The 22,462-nt window shown below is 36.8% G+C and overlaps 1 long non-coding RNA gene across 3 annotated transcripts in view; it reads right to left on the reverse strand.

Moving 5' to 3' along the window:
• Nucleotides 1-5,978: 5,978 nt before the first annotated feature.
• LOC125695166 (uncharacterized) overlaps nucleotides 5,979-22,462 on the reverse strand; it is an 87,254-nt gene continuing 70,770 nt past the window's right edge. For 2 of the 3 annotated variants that reach the window (XR_007377837.1, XR_007377838.1), the window contains 3 exons: nucleotides 9,404-9,483; nucleotides 6,536-6,688; nucleotides 5,979-6,343 (listed from right to left, as the gene is read on the reverse strand). This is a non-coding gene — a long non-coding RNA (uncharacterized LOC125695166). Of the gene's footprint in view, nucleotides 6,344-6,535; nucleotides 6,689-9,403; nucleotides 9,484-13,047; nucleotides 13,266-22,462 lie in introns of all 3 variants that reach the window. The other variant, XR_007377839.1, reaches the window with a different exon arrangement.

Genomic DNA, 22,462 nt, shown 5'->3' on the forward strand with positions numbered 1-22,462 from the left:
AAAGTTCCTGAGAATTTACTTGTAATAGTTTTGGATAGGAGCAGAGATGGAGTAGCACTGCAAGCTTTTCATTCCAACACTTTCCCCTCTTGCAGAAGTAACTAAAACACGATTGCCCTCTGAGGAGTGCTTGGAGTACTGGTGCTAACGGTGCTCATACACACACAGCTGCCAGCAATGGGAAAACATGAAGCCAGGGCTGCTGTGCATGCAAATGCAGCATTCCATCTAGCAGCTCACAAAGTTATGTATAGGAACTCTTTTCCATATCTTGTGCCTTTTCTTAGGTTTCAGATTTTGTAAAGTAGGATGAAACGAAGGCTTTTCAAAGCTTTCTGTGTGAAATAAGAAGGAAAGACATTTGCTGGTGATGTCAGAAACCTGAAGTAAAGCCACATTCAAGCTGGATTTGAATTTGGCTTTTGATACATTTCTGCTTTTATGCATCCTCATGGAGTTCTTTCATTTACTGCAAATTGATATTCACTGGGCCAGAGAGCACACGAGATTGGTAAGAGCACTCACAGAAGATGTGTAATATGAACATTCAGTTCCTGCATTCTTGAGTTATAGACGATTTCAGGACAGTTCTAATAAACATATGGACTTTAGAGTATTTCAAAAAGGCGACAGTTAAGTATGAAGGGCTCTGTCTGTTGTATTATTTTTGCTTGTTGCAAAAATGGAGCTGAGGTCGGTGGCTTTTTAACATCCTGCTGTGCCACAGTACAGAAAATGGAAATTTGCTGGTTAAGATGGTCTTGGTTTTTAATGGTTAAACTATACAACAGCACTGAAGCAGGCTGCTGACTGTTGTGTAACCAGGCAAATTGCAATAACAGTCTTCATGTCCAGATTTGGTAGGACTTTGTGTTACTTTCTCGTTGGATAAGTGATAATGTTGGCACCGTGCACAATTGACCTGGTGTTGAAGGATGAGAAACTGTTTTGTTGTTCCTAGATTAGCCTTGGAAAAATGCTCCCTTTTGACCTGCTTGTATAATTGAATCTTTCTTGGACTGAGCTCTGATGTTCCTTCCTTCAGAAGTATATGCTTGAAATCGAAAATGAAAGCTTATGCTTAGATTTTGTAGAAAGATTGGGGACCTCTTCTTTATGACATCTTAAAGGGAAGATTACAAGAAAGCTGGAAAACATCTAAGCTGGACTTAGTTGCTATTTATAGTGCCTCCACAAATGATGATTTTTAGCTGTATTCCCACTTTACAAATGACATGTAATTGGGTTAAACAGAATCACACACAACATTTGTTGGTCAATTACCTCTTAAATTATGCACATTTTCTTAATTTAGAAATTTAATTTTTCTTCCATGCGTAAAACTCTCCTAAATACATACTCAATATTTATCTGAAATGATTACTTGTATTTGTGCATAGAAGGTAAATTAAATAGTTATGCTGGTAAGTGCATGCATTTCTATAATCAGCAAGGTGCCTGTATTTCTGTGTGTATAGGGTGTTCTCAGAGTAATGGACATAATCCATTTGTCTAATTTTTTTAGGCAACCAAATGCACTCGGTGTGTTCATATTTGTTAAAAGAGCAGAGAATGGATGTTATAAAGTTAATATTATACTAAGGCTCAATTATTTGAACTTGATTCCAGCAAGAATGTTTGTCTATGAAAATGCATTCTTGCACGACAACTTTAAGTACGTGAAATTTCATTTTACAAAAATAATTAATCTTTACCATGAAAACAGTAACTAAAAGTGTTAATGTTTTTATCTTTTCTTTCTTAAGAGAACAAGCTGAAAACTAATCTGACAAAAACAAGCGTGATGTTTGTAATCATTATCTGCTTCACAAAATCTTATCTTTGGAAAAGTCCTTGGTATAGCTAAAGTAAACGTCTAGATTCTTTGCTTGCTTAAATTGGTGCTCCCCTACTGACTGCTGGGTCTATGTTGATTGGTACCCAATAATTGTATTGTTTATGTAAACAGTACTATTCACCCCTATTGTGAGCAGCATTTAAACATGCTTGGCATGTTTAATTGTCCCAGGTTTAGTCTTGGGCATGAATCATGACAGTAATATGAATTGTCTAATATTTGTGCTAAAACACTTTTTTCCATCATATCCATTTATGATAGTACTTGAGTTAGAAATTTCAGTGTCTAAGCTCTTTGGAAAAAATATTTCTTACTTATTTTTACATCTCAGGGCAATCTATCAGTTTGCCAGGCTTAAGTATATGCGTAGGACAGAGGATCATCAAGAAAATGGAAGTCTTTGCTCTTTTTTGTAAGCTGTGTATACAAGCAGGATTCTGAAAATGAAATTCAATGCGACTTGTTATTACAGACTGACTCTTTGCTAAGACCAAAAGAGGTATATAGTGCTGTAAAAATCATCTATTATAACTTTCTACTACCTAAAACACAAGAAAAGCTGCAGGGTGGAGCTGATGACAGATTGTACCAGCATTATGCTGCATTCTTTTTTGAGATGCTCATGGAGTTTACAACATGCAACTTCTACTCAAGTCTATCAGTGTGCTCTTTAATGAATGATTTTTGTTTAGGGTCACTTAAAACTGTGCCCCTCTCTGTCTCCTAGTTGTTTGCACTAGCAAGTGCACATACGCGTCTTCTGGAGAAAATTTCTTCATGTTTAATTTGATCACAACTTTTTTTTTTTTAATATTTTATATCTTCTACACTGTTTTTCCTTGTGCCTCTTTTTCCTCAGTGGCTTTCATAAACATAGACTTCATTCATTTCAGAGGTTGTAAACACGAGAATACTGTCTTGCATGCTTGTTTGCCAACTGTTTTAAAAGCTGGTCTTACTTGATTTGTTATCCAGTTTCATTATCTTACTCTATTTCCTCAGTAGTATATTAAGTTGTTATGGAAGCAAAATAGAAAATGCAAAACATTAGTCTTAGCAGTCAAACTCTTTTTACCAAAGTGCAAATTAAAATTTATTTCATTGTAGTGTGTAGGAAGGTCTTGTGTCTTTGACAGTTATTTCAGCGAAACTAATATCTGAGTAGCTTACTTTGATTATTATTACACAGGGGAAACATACTTAAGTTTCAAGGAGTTACCAACATATTCTTAAAGTGGACTTGAAAAACCATTGTATAAATGTAAAGTACTTGGATTAACTTTCTTAGACTCTCTAGTCTTTGCTGCTGTATTCCTTGCTCCATTATTTATTTTGCTTCTAGTCTTGGTCATTCTACTGTGGCTTCTGATTTCCTTTGTGAATATAAGATTGTGATGCTTAATCTGCCTCTGAATTTACTCCTACCCTGCTCATTGTTACAAATTTTAATTAGATTTCTACTTATCTTTTTTTAAGTCAGTCTGTTCTCAGAGCCTCTCTGCTGGAAAGCTGTATCATAATTTCCAAAATTTATAAACTTCTAATTTTTGTGTTGCAATTTATTCACGATTGTTCTGTTACTACTTAGATTTGTACCGGTGGAATTATATGTACTGCCTCCTATTTATTTCCAGGGAAATAACAACAGGGGAAAGGACAACAGATGCAAAGAGCACAATAATACTATTTGGTAGAGCAAATGCCCAGCTAAGGAACACTATTTTTCAACATAGTTATCACCAATTAGCTGTGCATTCTTCAGCAAGGAACAAGAGCCTGCATGCTGTGTTTGTAGAACTCTTCACCAGTGGAAATGACCCACTGTTTCACAGCTGCTATGATAGCATCTTTGCTATGAAAAGGTGCCCACGCAGTCCAACCTTCACTGTACTTACATCCCACTGTTTGGTCTCCTTTTGTCTCCATAAATGTTCAGCAAGCACTGATGAATGTCAGTGGGTGCAACTTGTTTCTTGTGGAGGGATTTAATGACACATCTTTGCTTCATGTGCACTTTCATGCCAGAAACCATTTTCTCAAATTGTCCTGTTTTTCTTGACTGTTTTTTTTTTGTTTGTTTTAATTGATTAAAAAAGTCGGCACCTTTTAAGTTTATCCAGAACAAACTGTTGATTCCTTTCCCCATTTAAGTAGGCCCTTATACTGCTTTCAATTCAGTTTATCTATACTTAAAGCTGTATTCTAGGTGAAAAGTCATCAGTGCTTGAATTGTGCCAGTGTTTCCAGTGCTACTGTAAGGTATCTTCTTTCCTCTAGCAATAACAGTGATGTAAAAGTAATAAGAAGGACATGCAGTTCTAAAGGGATAATAACTTTTCTGTTTTCTAGCTGCCTTTATGTTTTCTGGTAGTTTAATTTTCAAAGTCCTTCTCTTCCTTAGTCATTTCAGATTGAGCTCCCGGCTATTAAAAGTTCAGGATTTTTGCCTAGAAGTTGAAGTTTCACAGTGTCTGTTTGAACTTCACTCCTTCTCTACTTCAGTGTGTATGTTAACTCTTGAGTCATGGCCTGAACCACTGATTGATCACCAGGGAAAAGGACTGGGTCAGCCCCAGGAGCACAGGTGAAGGAATTCAGCTGTGTGAACAGAAGGATTGGAGCCTGGCTGCTCCTCTCTTAGACCTCATTTAAGGGCTGACTGCCACTGAGGAAGGAGCTCTGGTTGGAGATCCCTCCCTCATGGAGTTTTTCCCTGCAAGCCTAGGTCCTCAGAGATGGGTGAGCATTCCTTTCCTGTTCGTCCTTTTGCCATTCCACTCCTGTATTGCCTTTCCTCTGCACCAATCTTTCTGCCTGTGACAGAGTTTTACATCTTGATGTATTCTGTTGAAGATTGGCCTCTTCTCTCCTCATTGTCTTGAAATTCCAATAGAACATTCCTACTTCTTGTTTCAGGACCATGAATAAAAGCCTTATAAATCCAATACTTGGTTTTAAGCTATAGCCTGGTATTCTCCTTTCAGCTCTACATGGTGCATTTCATCTTGTTTAGTTTCAGTTCAATTTCTAATCCATATCGTGTCTAACCCCATGTGGCACTGTAAAATAGTGATCTGCATGATTGTAGTATTGGTTGTCTGACTTCAACAGATGCAAGGATTTAAAGCAGATCTTGAAGGAGGAGATAATGAGAGCACTTAGAGGGTTGATATAATTGCTGTGGTCTAAGGATATGTATCAGATAAGTTCTAATTAAAGAAACAGAGATAAAGAAAAAAGGGTATAAAATGAAGCAGAGATAAATGGCCAGAATAATTAAATGGTTATAAGTATGCCAACTGCTTTTCTCAAAAAATGCAGCAATCTACCTGAACTTCAAAATGTTTATCATTCCTCTTTCTAGAAAATCAATTGTTGTTTTGAAGTCTGTAGCTCTGAAATCCATGAAGGAAAGAGCTGCTTCTGGCTTCTATCCTGGTTCTGGAATGGTAGAAGGAGTTGGCGACGCTAGTTTTGGGCCTTTCTTTTTTGTTTTTTTTTCCTGGAGAGGAAGGTTGTGTTACTTGTCATTGCTGTTGCACTTTAGGGCCCAGAATTGGCAGCAGTTGTTTCTGCTTATGATGTGCATTTACTATTTTGAAATGATTATTGAGTGCCACTGGGTAATAAATACATCAAATAATATGAATAGCAATTTACTAATGAAACCATAGAGAGGCACAATGTGGTGTTATACCTTGCTAAGTCTAAAGTAAGGTTAGTTGGCTCAACATTTCTCTACCTGCCAAATCCTTGCTCAACAGAGCTATCAATAATTCCACTTGCCGGCAATAAAATGCATGGTATTTGTGAGGACAACATAACTTCCCACCAGCAAATGTAAGTTAAAGATTACAAGAAAAAAATACAGAGGTGATGGCGAAAGTGAAATATTTTCTTTTGCAGAAGATCTGAACTAAGTATTCTGTTTTCACTGTTTATTGGCACATCTCCCTGTTGTGATGGTTGAACATAGAGTAATAAGTGTAAATTTTCTTGATTGAGAGTTTTTTTAGCAGAAACAAAGGAAAAAATCCCTTTAAGAAACGCCAGTACACTTTAGGAAAGTGTAGTGTGGTATATAAGAATTTTTTAATGTTTTTCCAGAAGTTAAAAATGATATTTTGTTTAGAATCAGCTGTAAATAGTCCTTGTATTACCAGGTTATGTACTTGCTCATGCACGAAATCTCTAAATTCAAGCTTTATTTTAAGAAACTCTGTTTAAGTTGAACAGAAACTAACAGTGCAACTCTGGCAACATAGTTTTTTTTTTTTTTTTTTTTTTTTTTTTCCTTTCACAAATTCACCACTTCAGAGACCCAACTGTCAGGTGTGTTGCAGCCTATATGGCTCTACGGTTCTCTAGTAGATAGTTTCCATCTTCACTTAGAGAGGCAATATTAGCTTTCCAACAGAAGCCAAGGTAGAGTCAAGGACTGTCAAAATGTGACAGACAGACGAGTTTCTGCTCAGAAGTTTTCCCCTGAGGAGAAAAAAAAAAAAAAAAAAAGGATTTGGACCTGCAGGATGCCACCATATCCCTTTAGAAGTCATTTATTAAGCTCTTGGGGATTAATTTTATCTTCCTTGTGGACACAATGGTGTTAATGTGGGGAAACCTAACAGAATTGCTGAGGAATTGCATCCATACGCTTCACCCAAAAGTCTAATTGACCTTCATGGCCTTTCCAGGAAGTCTTCCATCTGCAGATTTCTCGCTTAAGCAGCAGCAGTTGTAGATAGAGAGGACTTGCAGGATCATTTATCATTAGTGGCTCTCCCCTCATCATTTCCTGGAACCTCAGGTGACACTGGTGCCAAAGGTGTTCTACAGGGAAAAGATAACAGGAGATTTTACTTCTTTCTCTTAGATTAGCCACAACATACAGAATATCCTTATTCTATGGCTCTGTCCCCTGCATTTTGTAATATCACCTTTTTAAAATAGCTTAAAATGCCAAATTTCACTTAAATAACTGAAAGCAAAACAAGTATTTTAAGCAGTGTTTTACAAACTGCTGAACCCATTCCAAGTGTAGATTATGCCTCCCAATTCCACCTACAGTCAAAGTGGAATCTATTGCTGTGTTCAACAGTGTTACACAGAAGAGCTGGTCTTCACTGAAACATAATTCAGCTTTATGTGCTTTTGATGGATTGCTTTTGGTTTGTAAATAATTCCATTTATTATCCCAAGTCCTTAACAAGCACTGCATCTTCATTTGCAGACTCTTAATATTTCATAAGATTGCATCTTGATGTGATTCTTCAGCCCTGTTCCTCAGCATGTTTTATTGTATCTGCTTCATTGTGTATGGACTGGAAATAAAATCAGTGAGCAAGTTTCAAATAATTTTTTGTTGTTCAGTCTGGCATTTTGGACAGTAGCATGGCATATATATGATTTTATTGGGATTTTCTCTTTTCTCAAATTGGAGTTTGCTTCTCATAGTTAAGAAGATGTAAAGCCTTGAAGTGTAAATAGAAAGCTTAAAAATTACTACCAGAGAGGAAGAACAATGTAACCTCAGAAATTAGGCTGAATTCACTGCTAGGAGTAACAGGAAGTCCTCAAAAAACCCCCAACCACCTTTTCAGATACGTTCCTTTGCCTAACAGTGAGAATAGCAGATATTGCTGGCTATGCCTCTGTGAATGAAACATGCTCTCGTGGTGTAATGCTGATGAATAAATCACTAGATATCTCTAGATATCTAGCAGCATCTATTTACTATGAGTGGCAAGAATTTAACCCAGGCAGGAAGGGAATATTATATTTTTTTTTTTGTTGTTTCTGTTTCTTTTTTACTTTGTTTTATTTCATTTCCTGCTCTTCGTGAAGAAAAGAATTCTATTGTGTTGCCCTTATACGTTGACATAAAATTACGCCTTAAAATAAAGTAATGGTGCATTTTCCAGCTCCACGTATGTGAAGGTATTTAGCTTTTAGTTTGCAGATAAATTGCTCTTCTCCCTTTTGTTGCAGTGTGCCAGGATTGTGACAGCTCAGTCAAAACAAGGCCTTTAATTTCTGCACCTTTGCAACGATTGGTTTTTAGTGTCCACAAAATTACATGAGAAATTCAGTAGAATAAAAAGTTTAATCAACACTAAAATGTGAATGAAATGGATTCAGAATTTGATGGATGTGTCATCCGAACAAAGTTGTTAACTTGATTTTTATAGCTTTTGCTTGTCCTTATGTTCTCACTGTACCAGTGACAAATGTATCTCGTGTACCGACTGCTGTTGTACAGTAATAAATGGGGAGAAGTAAAGCTTGAAGTCTATTCCTTTTTGCTAGCTCATGTGAAGTCACTGAGTTCAGAAGACTTCGCTGTCTTGCAACTTCGTGAAAGCTTCTGTTGAGTATGTCTATTTAAATTGCTTGTAATTAGGCACTATAACTTTAAAATATAAAAACTAATAGATGTCAAGTATAAAATGAATAGCAACCTCAATGAATTCTGTTTCTCACTGTTTCCTTATGAATTTTTCAGAAACAGATGTAGCTTTATTATATGAACATAATGTTTACTGTTTTAAAATGGTCTATGAATATTTGAAGCTTGACTTTCTTGGCTATTATATGCCATAGTCCTATTAGGGTTGGAGGAGTGCTGCATTCTGATATGAACAGCTATGCTTTCAAAACCTAATTTCTTGTGAATATAGACACCAGTTCTGTGATGCACTAAAATACCAGAGAAAGTGATGGTTTTCTTTAAAGCAACTGTAAATAGTTCTCCTGCTTTTAGATAACTCTTGTTTAATTGTACCTGTAAGAAAGCATGAGTTGTTTTTTTCTTCTTCTTCCCTGCCGGTAGTTGTTTAGTTTTCATGTATAGTGAAAGGATGAAAACTGAGAACAGTAGCAGTTTCAAGGAAGTAAATTGTCCATGATGAAGTTTTGGTTTGTGCTGGGTAAAGGAAATTACAACTTATTTACTCTTTTCCCTCATCGCTTCAAGTAAAAGAAAAATCTCATGTAGAATTTTATTGTATAAAAGAATGTCTTCAGGGGAAACAGCAGGAAAGAAATGACAGAACAGCTGCATTACTGTGCAAATGTAGAGTAGTAGAAATCAAACACACTTAAGTCCAGTAAGTCAAGATGCTAAAAACTAAGTGGAAAAAAATCAAACAAAGAAGAAAAGCAATATTTCTGTTAGATGTGGTGTTTATTGCCAATGGTGTTGGATGTAATGTCTTCCTAAATTATCTACCTGCTTCTACAGAAAGCACAAATGGACTTGCATTACTCACATTTCTGTGCTGTTTATGGACCAAAGTAAAAGCTTAATCCATATATGTTAGCTGTTGTGAAATGGGGATAAATTCACAATGAAGGCTGAGCATGAGTAGGTGGGCTTGCTCACATTTTCTCTCGTCTTCTGCTTTAGCACCAGGTCTGTCTTCTCACATGCATGTTCTACTGAAGAAAAAGTTTTCAAGGGAAACTTGAAAGGACAGAATAACGTGTCTAAAAATTGAAGTCTGGATGTTCTACTGCCAATAACTTCCTTATTTATGATCGTAATACCTTTTATTCATGCCATGAGCATCTTGGAGCTTGTTAGATCTTCTCAGAAAAGGGACCGCTTCTGCTTGGTGACTAAATCACTGAAATGAAATCAAACCAAGGAGTCCAGTGAAACATACACTCCAACAGCAGCGGTAAAAACAAAAAGCCAGTGCATTAGTGCCATCCATTCACAAATGGCAGGCTGATTGCAGATAAATATACAGGCTTGTAAGATGAATGGTTTGAAAATTGCTGATAATTGTAAGGCTAACACTGATACTAACCAAACCAGTTTTCTTTTTTCCTCCTCACACTTGTATGGCAGTTTTGACCACATGCCAGCTTGAGAGGCAGTTTTGTGGAAGGTCAGTTAGTGGGGAAGGCAAAGCCAGTGGCAGGACTATAATAATACCTCTAGCTGAAATTCCTTGTAGGAATATAATAATCTCCATAACTATTAATGTATTTACTATAAACAAGGACATTTTCCTCCCCTCTTCAGTGCATAGCTTTGTGAGTACATATAAGCACTACTTTCTGTGCTATTTTGAATTTGGGGGCCAGTCCAAGATTCCTCCTGGCACAGAAGCACCTTAGAGCACGTAATCTAGCAGGGTGCTTGCTGGCATTGGCTTAAGCTGGACTAGAGGGTCATCCACTCTAGGATTTCTTCTCAAGAGTATTTTTTCACTTATACAGGACAAAGTCAGAAAAAAATAGTGTGTCTTATGGTCCTAGGTGGTATCAGTTGTTGACCTCTGCCTTCCAACAGTCTAAATTTCCACTTCCTGAACAATCTGTTTGGAACGCTGTTGTGCTGCTTCTGAAGAACACGCTCCTAACATTACAAGTGTATATGCTGGATGACTCTGTCAAAATGGCTTTGCGTTATTATATGTTTCTTATCCAGCAAAGATAAGATCACAGGAAAATTAATTCCCTGTATTAAGAAGATTTCTTGACTTTCTTGATGCGTTAGCAGTGTGTAAGTTGTTCAGAACTGGGGCTAGTGGTGGGAAGACTGCATGGAACAGGCAAATAATGAATGAAACACTGGTTAGGGTAACATCGCATTTTAGCATAGGGAACAGAGCATGGGTGTCCAACCTTTTTGCTTGCATGGACCACAGTGAATGAAAAGGAATTGTCTAGGGCTGCGTCTCTGAAGGTTGCTTCGAAAATAATACTTCCTGATTATTTCTCTGGGAAGCTACATCTGATACTGTAAGGACAATAACACTAATTTGATAGAGCAAATTGTCTGCTGTAAAACCTATTTTTCAATGTAGTCACTGTCATTAGCTATGCCTTTTCACCAGAGATGAACAAGAGCCTGCTCATAACAATCTGTATCGGTGGAGGTGAGCCACTCACTGCTGCTGAAATGCACAGCTGGCTGCTTTGCTGTGCTCACATCCACTGGTTGGTCTCCTAAAAAGCTCAGCAAGTGTTTATGAACATGGTGCTATTTTTTCTTCGTGGAGAAATTGAGTAATACACCATTGCTTCATACAAGCTTCCATGTCAGATAGCATTCTGCCAGACTGCCTTTCTGATGCCATCCGTCACATAGCAACAACATGTAACATGTGGGAAAGCTCAACATCTACTGCTGTCCTACCAACACCATGAAACAGGAGGCATTATTTTCAAAATAGCTTTCATAAAATATATTAAAATATATGATTAAAGTATATAGGTAACAAAACTTTTTATTAAAAAAGGGTGACTTTGTTTTTGTGAACCTAATGCATCACTCTGGTTCCATGGCAGTGGATGCAATTCTTAGCGAGCGTTTCAAGGTGTTTGATTTTGATGAAGTTTTTCTCTTCCTGTGCTTCATCCTTGAAAACATTTGCTCACAAATGTATGTACTGCCATAAAGTAATGAGATGAAATCAGGTATGGTTGCAAGGCGAGGGATATTTCTCTCTAGTAAAATGAGGCTTATAAAAGTCTGATAAGGAGATATGATCAGATTTCTGATTGCATTGCTGTGTGCTCCATTTGGAAATTCACAAGTGATGTCTTTATACTGACTGAAGTAAAAACAAAAACAAACAAACAAGATTGATGACTTTGTTTGCAATCTTTAAACCTATTCTCAAATTCCTATATCACAATAGAAAGCATGGCTGCGCATTTTTCTGTAGTGCAGTCTTTGCTGAGCAGCAAATTGGGAATGCTTGCAATAGAAGGAAGAGGTGAGTGGTAGCGTGTGCAGGGTGAATAGTCTGTGGGAGTGCTGTGGGAAGAATTTGTATTTCACTGTAGTCATTCAGTTCCAGTAAGGCAAAATTTCACATCCAAGTCCCTTATAGTGGTAGCACATGTAGGGCAAACGCTGTCATCTCTCTGAAAAGAGAATTGACTGATCTGAGTAGGTCTATTCACACGTGCAAGATTTATCCGCCAATCCTTTTCAGCCTTTGAATAGTAATATTGTGCAGTATTAGGCATGAGCAAATGTCAGCTAATAACACTTTTGTGACTCCTCAAGGTAAATGTATCATGGCGCATTCTAGATTCTGCCCTTCTTAAAAGGCTTCCAGTTTTTCTTCGTTTTGCTTTGTTCTGTGATGCTGTTTATAGCTGGCTTTTTAACATTATAGCCAAGAAAAATAGTGGCTTATTTAACAAAATAATGAGTAGATTTTGAAGGCTGTAGCTGTGGAAATAGCTGCATTCAGTGGAAGAAACACTTTGCAGAGTGCTGTACTATTTCAGTAGAGTCTAGACAGCATATCAGTGAGTAAAATGATAGGGTTCTTTTTATTTTTTCTGTTTTTGATACTGAAGCATTTAGACTACCTCATTTGAACCACTTAATTGCCTTGTATCATTAGTGTTTATATTGTGTGTGTAAAAGCTACATTTTAAACTGTTGCCTATCTTTAATTAACACAGGTACAACAGAGAGCATTTTGACATTTGAGAAATCCACCTCTAAGCAATCTATATTTGAGTAAGCTACACAGAGCTACAGTGATATAGTGGGTAAATGGCACCTTCCAAGGGTATGGAACTGGTATTATGACCCAGCTGTGCTTTGGGACATTTGACACTCCAATTCCTAACTTTGAGCTTCAATATCGATATCACAGAAGTTTTGGAGGTAGGATTATATTTTTTTAATACTAGGTCTGAGGTGTTGCTATTAAAATAAATGGTTCTGTGAATTATCAACAACAATTACATCTCTTGAGGGATGGTAACCAGCTGACTCAATGTTGTTTCTTTGTTTTCTAGCTGTATATTTCAGACACAGACTGAATTCTAAGGAACACTCAGATGTAAAGGATGTAAACTGAAGTACAGGTTTATTTGATTCATAAGCAGGTGGCCTCTATCTATTGCTTGGTGTGGTTAAGTAGTTGAGAGTGAAATCCTCAAATATGGTAGTTTATCCTTCCTTGTAAAACTTTTTGCTTGAACCTTGCTGTAGAAAAGCCAGTTTTCAACCTCTTTTCCCCTTCTTGAAGGCTGACAGGAAAGTCTAGGCTTCTGTTTCTTTCTTCTTTCCGTTTCCCTCAAAGGTACCACTGAAATTAAGTAGACTCAACTCAGCTGAAACACACACTATCAGTGGCAGTATGGAATTACTGCCACAGCTCTTCTTAATGGGTTGTGTCTGTGCTCTGTACCTCATTCCACAGACTCACCTTTTCTGAGTAATTCTGTGCTATGCAATATATCACTGCTGTTTTAAACTAGCAGTTTCTTATTAACATCCAATATAAGAAAGGTCCACGCTTGGAGAGCTCATCCTTTCCTTCATGACGTAATTATACAAAAAACACTTAGTGCAGAAATGAAGTTACTTTTCCCATGTGGAGCTGAGGTGCTGATACTGCTAGACTGTTGCTCGTAGGTCTTCATGCTGAGAAAGCAAATCCAAAATAAGATGAGGCATTTTTCAAGAATTATTCTCTTCAAAATAACGGCAAGTAATCTGATGCAGAATTTAATATTACTTTTGATTAAATTAATTGTAGTACTTGAGTGTGTCATAGATGTACATTCTTAATAAGTATGACTAGAACAGATTTTCTGGTAGCTGAACACCGGTGGTTTCAATTAATTTTACTTATTTGTAGCTGTGCGTAGTTGTTTTCAGGCTGTTCTGTTTAAAGGAACGTCAGGGAATTTCAAGTCTGGGTTCCTCATTTTCTTGCTTCCTTTCAAAAACCTGTCATACTCCAAACACTGGACTTCAGGCTTCACTCAAGTGCTGTTGCTTTACAGTATTAGCCAGAAGTAAGTAAAGGTGATATTTATGTCATCCAATTCACTGAGTAGTCATTTCATTGCAAAGGACCAGGTGTTGATCTTATACAAACTGAGCACTACAGATCAATACCTATTGCAATAGCAATTGTTATTAAGGAGGATCAGGTGTAATGAGAAGCATAGTTCCACTGAACCTGAGTGTTTCTAAAGTTGATACAAACCCTGTTATTTGCCATGTAACCAAAAGGGACATTTGATTATTAATTCTTTTTCTACAGGCAACCATGTCTTAAAATTCTTTTGATTGTGCAACTTTCTCTTTAAAGGTAATGATATTTTCTTCTATTAGCAAACCAAATTTCTTTAGGATTTGTAACTTCTTTCAGTTTGTCTTTTTGTGATAAGAATGTGATCGTGTTATTGTGATCATATTATCAATTGGTGTATATGATTTTTGAGTGTTTGCATTATTTTTTCTAAGCTTAATAATATTGTTCTGGGTACATTCTGCATGGTGCAAGAATGCCTATAGAATGGCTTTGAACAAGCTCATATGCTCTCTGCCCTCATTTCTGCCTGTGATTTTGATGTAGCTGAAGTGTAGTTTGAGCACATTGTACTTAGAAATGGAACACTTGAGGTCTTTCTGTTAAGCTGAGCTGCTTTTACTTCTGTGGATACAAACCTCATGAATGGGAACTGGAGGGTGTGTTGAGATGCTGATGGTGCTCCAACTTTCCCTGCAGGACATCCTGGAGTTGAGCCAAAACTGGTTTAAACTGAAGCGTGTGTTTACAGTGCTGATGCTGGACATGTCTGTAGACTGGACCCCCATTCAGCTGGCAGCATTTTAATCATCTTTTGAAGGACAAACACTACTTCCCTGATTGGCTTAGTAGACCACCTCTGTTCTGATTACAGCACATATATGAATTATGCATACAGTACTGGAATGGGAGCCAGGTTGATCCCACTATACAGAAATGTGTATTTTGTACCTCTTGTAGCAGCACTACTGCTTCCCTTTGGCAATCTCTCTTCAGATGCATACATATTAGGATTACTTCTTTACCTGAATGTATTATGTGACACATAATAAGCCACATACTACTTTTGATCAACACAATTTCAAGATCATTCCTGGCCTCAATTTTTTTCAGAAAAGAAATATATACTCTTAGAATCTCTTGTACCTCATTAAACTTCTTACCTTCATGAGTTAAAAGGCATAATGAAATTAGCCCTGCCTGCAAAGCAACTGCACTGCTCTGTTACACAATATTACTGCTGTCCTCTCAGCTTTCTAAACCTCTTCCAAAGGCCAGACATATCCTTTCAGATAAATTCAGTGGTTGACAGTCAGATGGGTTTTGGTGCCAGAAGGCTCACTTACATCATAAACTGCTTTTTGTCTACTTGTAACACAGGCTTTGAAATAAGCTCTATAAATGCTTTACTGCACTGATATTACACTTATGCAAACATCAACAAATACTGCCACGAGCAAGAGAAAAACAAGTTAAACAAATTAATTTACCATCTGGAAGACGGGGTAAGTTCTGTGCTAATATTTAGGGGTCAGTATTTACATTTTACTCAATAATTTCATGCCAGAGAATACAGCAGTCTCATGCAGATTTTTTTATTGGGGTTAAAGCCAGTTATAACATGAGAGCCAAATAATGTCAGCCTATGCCAAAAAAAACCTAACTAGAGATTTGTGATTTTTCTTCCTAATGCCTTTAAATAGTGTTGAAAGATGGAAGCAGGAAACCAGAATTGGTCTGTGTCATTTGTGTGTATGAAGTGTATGATGCAATTGTGCTTCAGCCTTGAGAGGACAACTCTTGGGGGTAAGAGTTAGGGATTTACTAAATTACAGAATCCCAGAGAAGAGCTGGGTATGGTTTCAAAGTGAAGCTTAATGACATTACAATTAACACTGACCTTCCACCCTTCAAACCTCACAATTTTTTTCCTTTGTGACTCTGTTTTCCAGACATATGAATAATATAGCTGGTATGATTTGTCTAGACCTGAGTAATACTAATATACAAAGGAAAATAAAAGCAGTTTTCTCCAAAATATAGCTTATGTTTGTGTTCATCTAAATCTCTTCAGTAAAATCTAAGATGCAAACTTCACAGAAAGCATTTAAGGGCTTAGAAGAATATGAATTAATTTAAAATAGTGAATTTTGCTAGATGGTTTTGTCCATACAGTTTAACTGAGTACATCCGTTTTCTTAGGTCTAATAAGTATATGCTGATGACAATAAAGTTACAGTGGATTTTAATTGCTCTAATTGCCCCTTCATTATTCAAATAACAGAACAAATGTTTGTTATTCTGTGTCAAATTCATTTAACTAATTTTGCCCTGGACTAACGATGCAAGGTACTTAACTTTATTAATTAAAGGTAACAGCCAAGCATGATGCCTAAGGATGACAGTGCTGATGATGTTCTCTATTCTAAAGAACCACACTAATTTAGGGTTTTAAAGTAACTACCCTCTAAGTTCTTTGTCCAATTGCTAGGTGGTGAGTTCAGGCATATTTTTGCCATATTATCTTTGTAATCCTCTTGAAATGTCACTCAGCTACTAAAACAATTTTCTTAATCTATTTACATATTTTTGCCCCTGTATTGTTTCACTGCCTTCTTTCAGGTAAACCTACTTGATGGAAGACTACTAGTGGGTTCATGTTACTTATCCCTCAGTGTGTAGAACCAGAACAGCTTAATCAGATTTAACCTTGAACCTGTTTCATCCTTTACTCCTTTGTCACATATGCTACATACCTGGAAGTTGTGTACTGTATTATTCCACCATGCTCCAACATTCATTTCATCTGATCTCCTTAAGATTTGGTTCTGCCAACTGCCTCTAAGCAACCTGGGTGTAATCTCCTTTTGAGATTATTGGCAGAAATACTGTCTCCCTTCATGTTTTTATAGCTCTAGGTACAATTAGCTTTCAATAGCACCTTTGGGCGCCACAGAACGTATATAATGTGCGTGAGGTGAGAGGATGGATAGATAGTTTTTTTCCATAATAACTTCTATACTTCTGTCACAGCATGATCACAAGCTAATGAGAAACTTCAGGTGACAAAATTGAAAATTTATTCTTTTCCAACAGAAAAGTAATGATGTTTTCTTAAAAGCCCTACAAATGACCTTAAGGTCCTGGTATTTTTAATTTATAAGATAGCTGTGGAATGGCCCTGCACACTGCTTTATTTATACAGCAGCACACAATAAAAGGTATATACGACCTTATTAGTTACTCCATATATCTGAAAATCAGTGTTGTATCGCAAAACACTATGTGAGAATGAGCCAGAAATGCTGTATTCTGCACTTTAGCTTGTTCCACTGAGTTCTTTCTAGAGTCAGTTTTCTGGTAAATGGGAGTTAAAATGGGAGTTACTGTGACTGGGAGATATAAAGGATTTCAAGCAAAATCATGAGCTTAACAGTTCTTGTTTACTTTTACCTAAAAACTTATCGCGATTCATAGAGAGGTTCTTGCTTTTTTGCTCCAAAACTTTATATTCATCCTGTTTTTCTCCTTCAGCCTTCTTAAAGTTTTCTCTATTTCTTACATCTAATTGCTTTTCATTTTGCAAGTTCCTTTAGCTTTACCATAATAGTCTTCTGACACGATTGCTCTGCTTGCGTATATGGGTCACTTACTGTCTATGAACTGAAATATTTGCAAAGGAAAATACTGAATCCTTATGAGAGTTGAGTGCAATAATAAAACAGAAGCGATGTGATAAATGTAACTGCCATACATTTTTCAGTAGGTCAGCTGTCCATTATTCTCTAATATATCTCTGCTGATAACTTCTGAAACACTCTCACCCTCTAAGGCACTTCAAGCACATTAGCCTTCTAGAAGTTAATTTTTTCCTCACAAATGAGCACCTTCCTTCTAATTTTCTGTGATAATATTCTTTCTTTTTTTTGCAAATATGAATTCAAATGAAAGCTAGTGTGAGACTTCTCAGTATAAGGTAAGTTAAAGTTATTTTGTGAGTTTTTGCTGAGGAAAACATGATTCAAAGCAATTGGAAAAACTGCTTTTATAGGAAAGAAACAAAAACAGTGCATGTACATTATATATACACAAACTAAAGCATGCTTACATGTGATGAACAAAACTGCTCAGTAACTGTTATTGTGCTGCCAAGGAGAGAGACTGTGGTGCACTGGAAGACAATCCATAAAGGCCAGGGTTTCCCAGAACTTTAACCCTGCTATCTACAAACATTATGGCATACTAAGTTTTGGGTTGGTAGAACTCATAATCGCTTAAAAAAATATTGTATCAGGTTTTTAAGTATCTCCTGTAAAATAGTGATCCAGCTCTAGTACTGCTCAAGAAGTTCGCTGGTTATCACCAGCATAAGAAGAAACAGAAGCTATTTGAAATGGCTTCGCTCCTACAAACAAACAAAAAAAAACCAAATAGAAGGAAACTTACATTAAACACATCGCAACTCAGGATAACGTTTAGTTTGTAGAAGTTTGAATTGTGTCCTTAAGGCCTAGAAAGCAACCAGAGAGAGCACCTTTTTCTCGGGGGCGAAAGCCTGCATTGCCTTGCTTTATCAGTGTCCACAGCTGTCAGTGGGGCTTAGAGCTATAGTTTATACACAGACTGTTTTATCCCTGTTTTCAGGTATCTGTCAGATTTCTAGTGTTGTATTTAAACCACGCATACTGCCTTGAAAAGGGAACGTGCAAAGTGATGATACTTTAAATAGACACAGCATATGCTTTGTGCCAAGGGACAATTTTAACCACAGCAATGTTATCACCGATTCCAGGCAAACAAGCCAGTAAGTAAAATGATTGATGATGATGATTCGCCTGCTGCAAGTTGGTGGTGGTTGTTTTTCTGAAACATCCATTTATTCACCAAAATCTAATCTGGAGAGAGAGAGTGCCAGATAATAGTGGTTTTGTTCTATTAAGAAAAGAGCACAATAACGCATTTCTGTACCATTCTGTGATTTGTGTATGTCAGGCTTGCGTTCTCTTGCAAACTGCTTCTGGTATAAGCTACTACAGGACTCAGGCTATATTTGTTTTTGTCACGCAGATGCATTCATGCTATTAACTTATAACACCAGTGCCTCATGCAATGAAAAATAATAGCATAGACAAAGAACTCAAAATATTTTGTTTCAAGAAGAATTTAACTGTAGACCAGTATTTTCTGCTTTGCTTTGTATTACACTGTATGAGACAAAAAGCAGTGCGGCTACATACTTAATTCCTTTTTTTCTTTTAAAATAGCAGAACTGGTGAAACTAGTACCTGTGATTTTTTTCTCATATTTCTGTATTTGCATATTTTATAATCTGTGCTGTGATATGCCTCTGCTTGCTAATTGTGTAAACATCCATGCACTGGTGATTCTATGAAGAGAGGAGAAAGATGGGAATAACCAATAAAAGCTAGTTGAGGAATCCTCTCTTCATTTTTCAGTTCTAAGACTGAAGTTGTTTTGGAAGTGAAACTGATTACTGTTGGCTAAAAATTTCGGGGGCTACAAACTCTGGACTGAAATTGTGGATCCCTGAAATCAATGAGACTAGTGGCAGCAGTGCTGGTTTCCCTCCTGCCGTTCTGCAAATACGCCTTAATCTGTCTGGGTGGGTTTCAGCTCATCATGGTCCTTCCTGGTTTCCTTGTGTGGATGTCTGTCTTGCTACAATCAAATTGCTACAAGGACAGCATTTATTATTCTTGATCTAGAGGTACCATTGTGATCTCGTCCTGTGTTGCATGGCGCTTGTGTTGGGCCATATGTTCAGTCACTGAATGCAGTGGCTTTGGGGCCTCTCTAATTTATGCTAATTTCAAACCTCAACTTGCTGAAAACTTGCAGAATCTTTATTTGCTCTGGTACCGATGTGTCCTCACCGTCCAGGTGAAGGCTCTGGATCTAGAAGCTGTTGGTTAAAGGAGTATTTGTACTACTTTATTCTAGCTTTTTTAATTATTATTTTATTCCAGTAATATGCCTTGGTGAAACTGAATAAGAAAAACAGGGAAGAAGTGTGAGATAAAAGCAAGTGACAAAGCAGAAACTTTGTTGTATGGGTGAAGTGATTGCCAGAAACTCAGAAGTTGTATTTATATTGATCAGTGTGAAATTTTATAGCCATTTGCCATAACACTGCATAATCAATACAATTCTTGTATAAACTGCTGCATTCTTTCTATAAATAAATTGCTTTGCAAGTTTAGATTTCTATTAACTTCTGTGAATCTTAAAAATTAGAATCAGTTTACCTTTCAGGATATCTCCCTGTCTCTTCCTAACATCCTAAATAAAGCAACTGACTTACAGCTTGTGCAACAGAGGGGCTGATGGTGATGCTTTGACAGCTGTATACTTTTGGCACACAGTGTCTGTTGATTCTGCTGAGAATCAAAATCTGAGTGATGCCCTTTGTTAGCGAGAGTGTTTTTGTGGATGGATTATATTTAGTGTAAAGGAAATCTGTGTGTTTATGAAATGGCTTTTAACGTTATATTATGCTTTGGTCTCTGTTCCTTTCCTATAAGAAAATTATGTCATTCTGTTTTGAGTCTCGTTTAACATTCAGCTTTAGCTTTAAAGGTAGTTTTTTTTTCCTCCTGCAGAAGTCAGTGTATTAAAATACAAGCAAAGTTGCAAAGTGGATTTTTGTAAACTACATCCTGAATAAGCTCTTTTGCACTGGTTGTCAGCCAATGCTACTCAATAGTACTTGAACATTGGCTGTGCATTATTCTACAAGGATTATTCCTCTTCCTATGGGTTCCTCTCACTAGTTAATAATTAAAGAATAATTAAATAAAAATTTCATAAAACTCATTAAATTAAAAATCATAAAACAAATTTTGAATAAAAAAATATACTTACGTTAATATCTGATGTGATAGCTGATCTGTCTGGAAATGTCTTTACTGCCTTCAGGGCCGCTCTGATGTTCCTTTGCATTTTGATTGTCCTGTTCTGATTATACCTTTTAGTAGTACAAAAACTTCCTGATTGTCAAACCTTCTATTTTGTACTGCATTTTAGTACAGTTACTTATTTACATTACTTGACTTTCACTATAATTTTTGTTTGGTTAGTTTTTTCACCTGTGCCAATACGGTCTGGGCTTTCAGTTACACTTCTATCCTAATGTTTTTATTGTAATGTTTTACCCCTTTTAATTATTCCACCAAACTCATGATGTGTTTATTTTCCATATTTAAGAAGCCCATCACCTTTATTTAACGTTTCTTCTTAGTGTTTATAATAAATACCCTTGGTCATGCTATTTTCTCATGTCTTGCTTAATTACGATTTTGTGAGAGTTCTTCATTACTTGCTACCTTAGTTGGTTTCCTCCAATTTCATTCCCTGCGATAGAGGTTTTTATCCCTTTCTTTATATCATTACCAGATAAAATACCTCATCTTAACATGCATGCTTCACCTCTCAACCTCAGTCTGTCCCATCTTGTTGCCCAAACAAAAACAACACAATATTCCTATCACCTTTCAAATAGTAATGCTCTGATCTCATTTGGCACCCTGCTCCCTTTGTTTGGATATTTTTCTTGTTGTTGCATAGTGTTTATGTATTTGATCTGTTAGTTGTTGGAGGGTGAATATATCCCATCTGTTAAGACTAGCTGATAAAATTTAATCTTTGGTATTTAAAGATTTGTAATGGAGTGAGGATATTTCCATGTGCAGCATCAGTAGTAAGCTGATCTCAGTAGGAACCAGGTAAATTCTTACATGGTGAGGTACTTTCTCATGACTTCAATGCACTGCTGGTGATATTTGAGTATGCTAGAATAATGGGCTTTAGCTCCAAATAATTCAGCTTTTCAAACCTGCTAAGTAAAGGCCCTTGCTAGCAGTGTTTTGGGACAACATGTAACCTGACTGATTTCCACTGTCAACCTAGGTGAAATATAGTTTAAATTCAAATAACAGGTAGGCAGCGCTTACAACAGGCAGAAGTGTAGCTATATTTCAAATGTCTTTGGAATATTGAGGCTCTCATATCTAAATGTCTGTACTTTTCAAGTCTATTTGAATGTGCAGAGCCCATAAAAATTCAGGATCATACAGATTGCAGTATCAGACAAAATTGAGCTTGCTGTCTGCTCATTTATTTCTTCAACTGTAGTCAACCAAAGCACATGAGAACAACCAAATATGTGCAGTAAGGACGCTTATTTTCAAGTCTTTATCCAGTTTGGCCTTTTCTGTAGGGGCTTTCTGAGTGTTGTTTGCACTGGTCGAGAAGTTTAGAAAGTATCAGCTCCAGATTCCTTTTCAGGTGTGTTGTGGGAGCACATGTACACCACTGCCCCTGAAAGGATAGTCTTCTCCCAGGACATCTCACTTTCTCTGGTTTGAGTCATTAAAAAGAGGAGATAAAAAGGAAAATGAATGCAAACAAAAACTGTTGGCAGAAGTGAAAAAAGGATCCTTTGGAGAGGTTGGGGTTTTTGTTATTGTTGGGTTTGTTGTTGTTGTTATTTTGGTTGGTTTGGTTGTTTCTCTGGATTTTTGCTTTTTTTTTGGGGGGGGGGGAATAAAATACATCTGCCACTTCAGTGGCTAAATTTCCAGAGAACTTCCACTGATATCCAATTAGCTCTGCAGGGAGCAATCCAAGTGGGAAAGCATTAGATGGAACTGAACTTGTGATAAATCCTGCTACAGCTAAGCATTAGTCAAAAATACACTGATCTAATAACAAGTCATGATTACAGTTTAATCCTGACTGGTACTTTCAGAATTACAGATAAAATGTATCACTTAGTGTTGAC

This window comes from Lagopus muta, chromosome 6, assembly GCF_023343835.1.
Source record: "Lagopus muta isolate bLagMut1 chromosome 6, bLagMut1 primary, whole genome shotgun sequence".
In the NCBI taxonomy this organism is placed as follows: Eukaryota; Metazoa; Chordata; class Aves; order Galliformes; family Phasianidae; genus Lagopus; species Lagopus muta.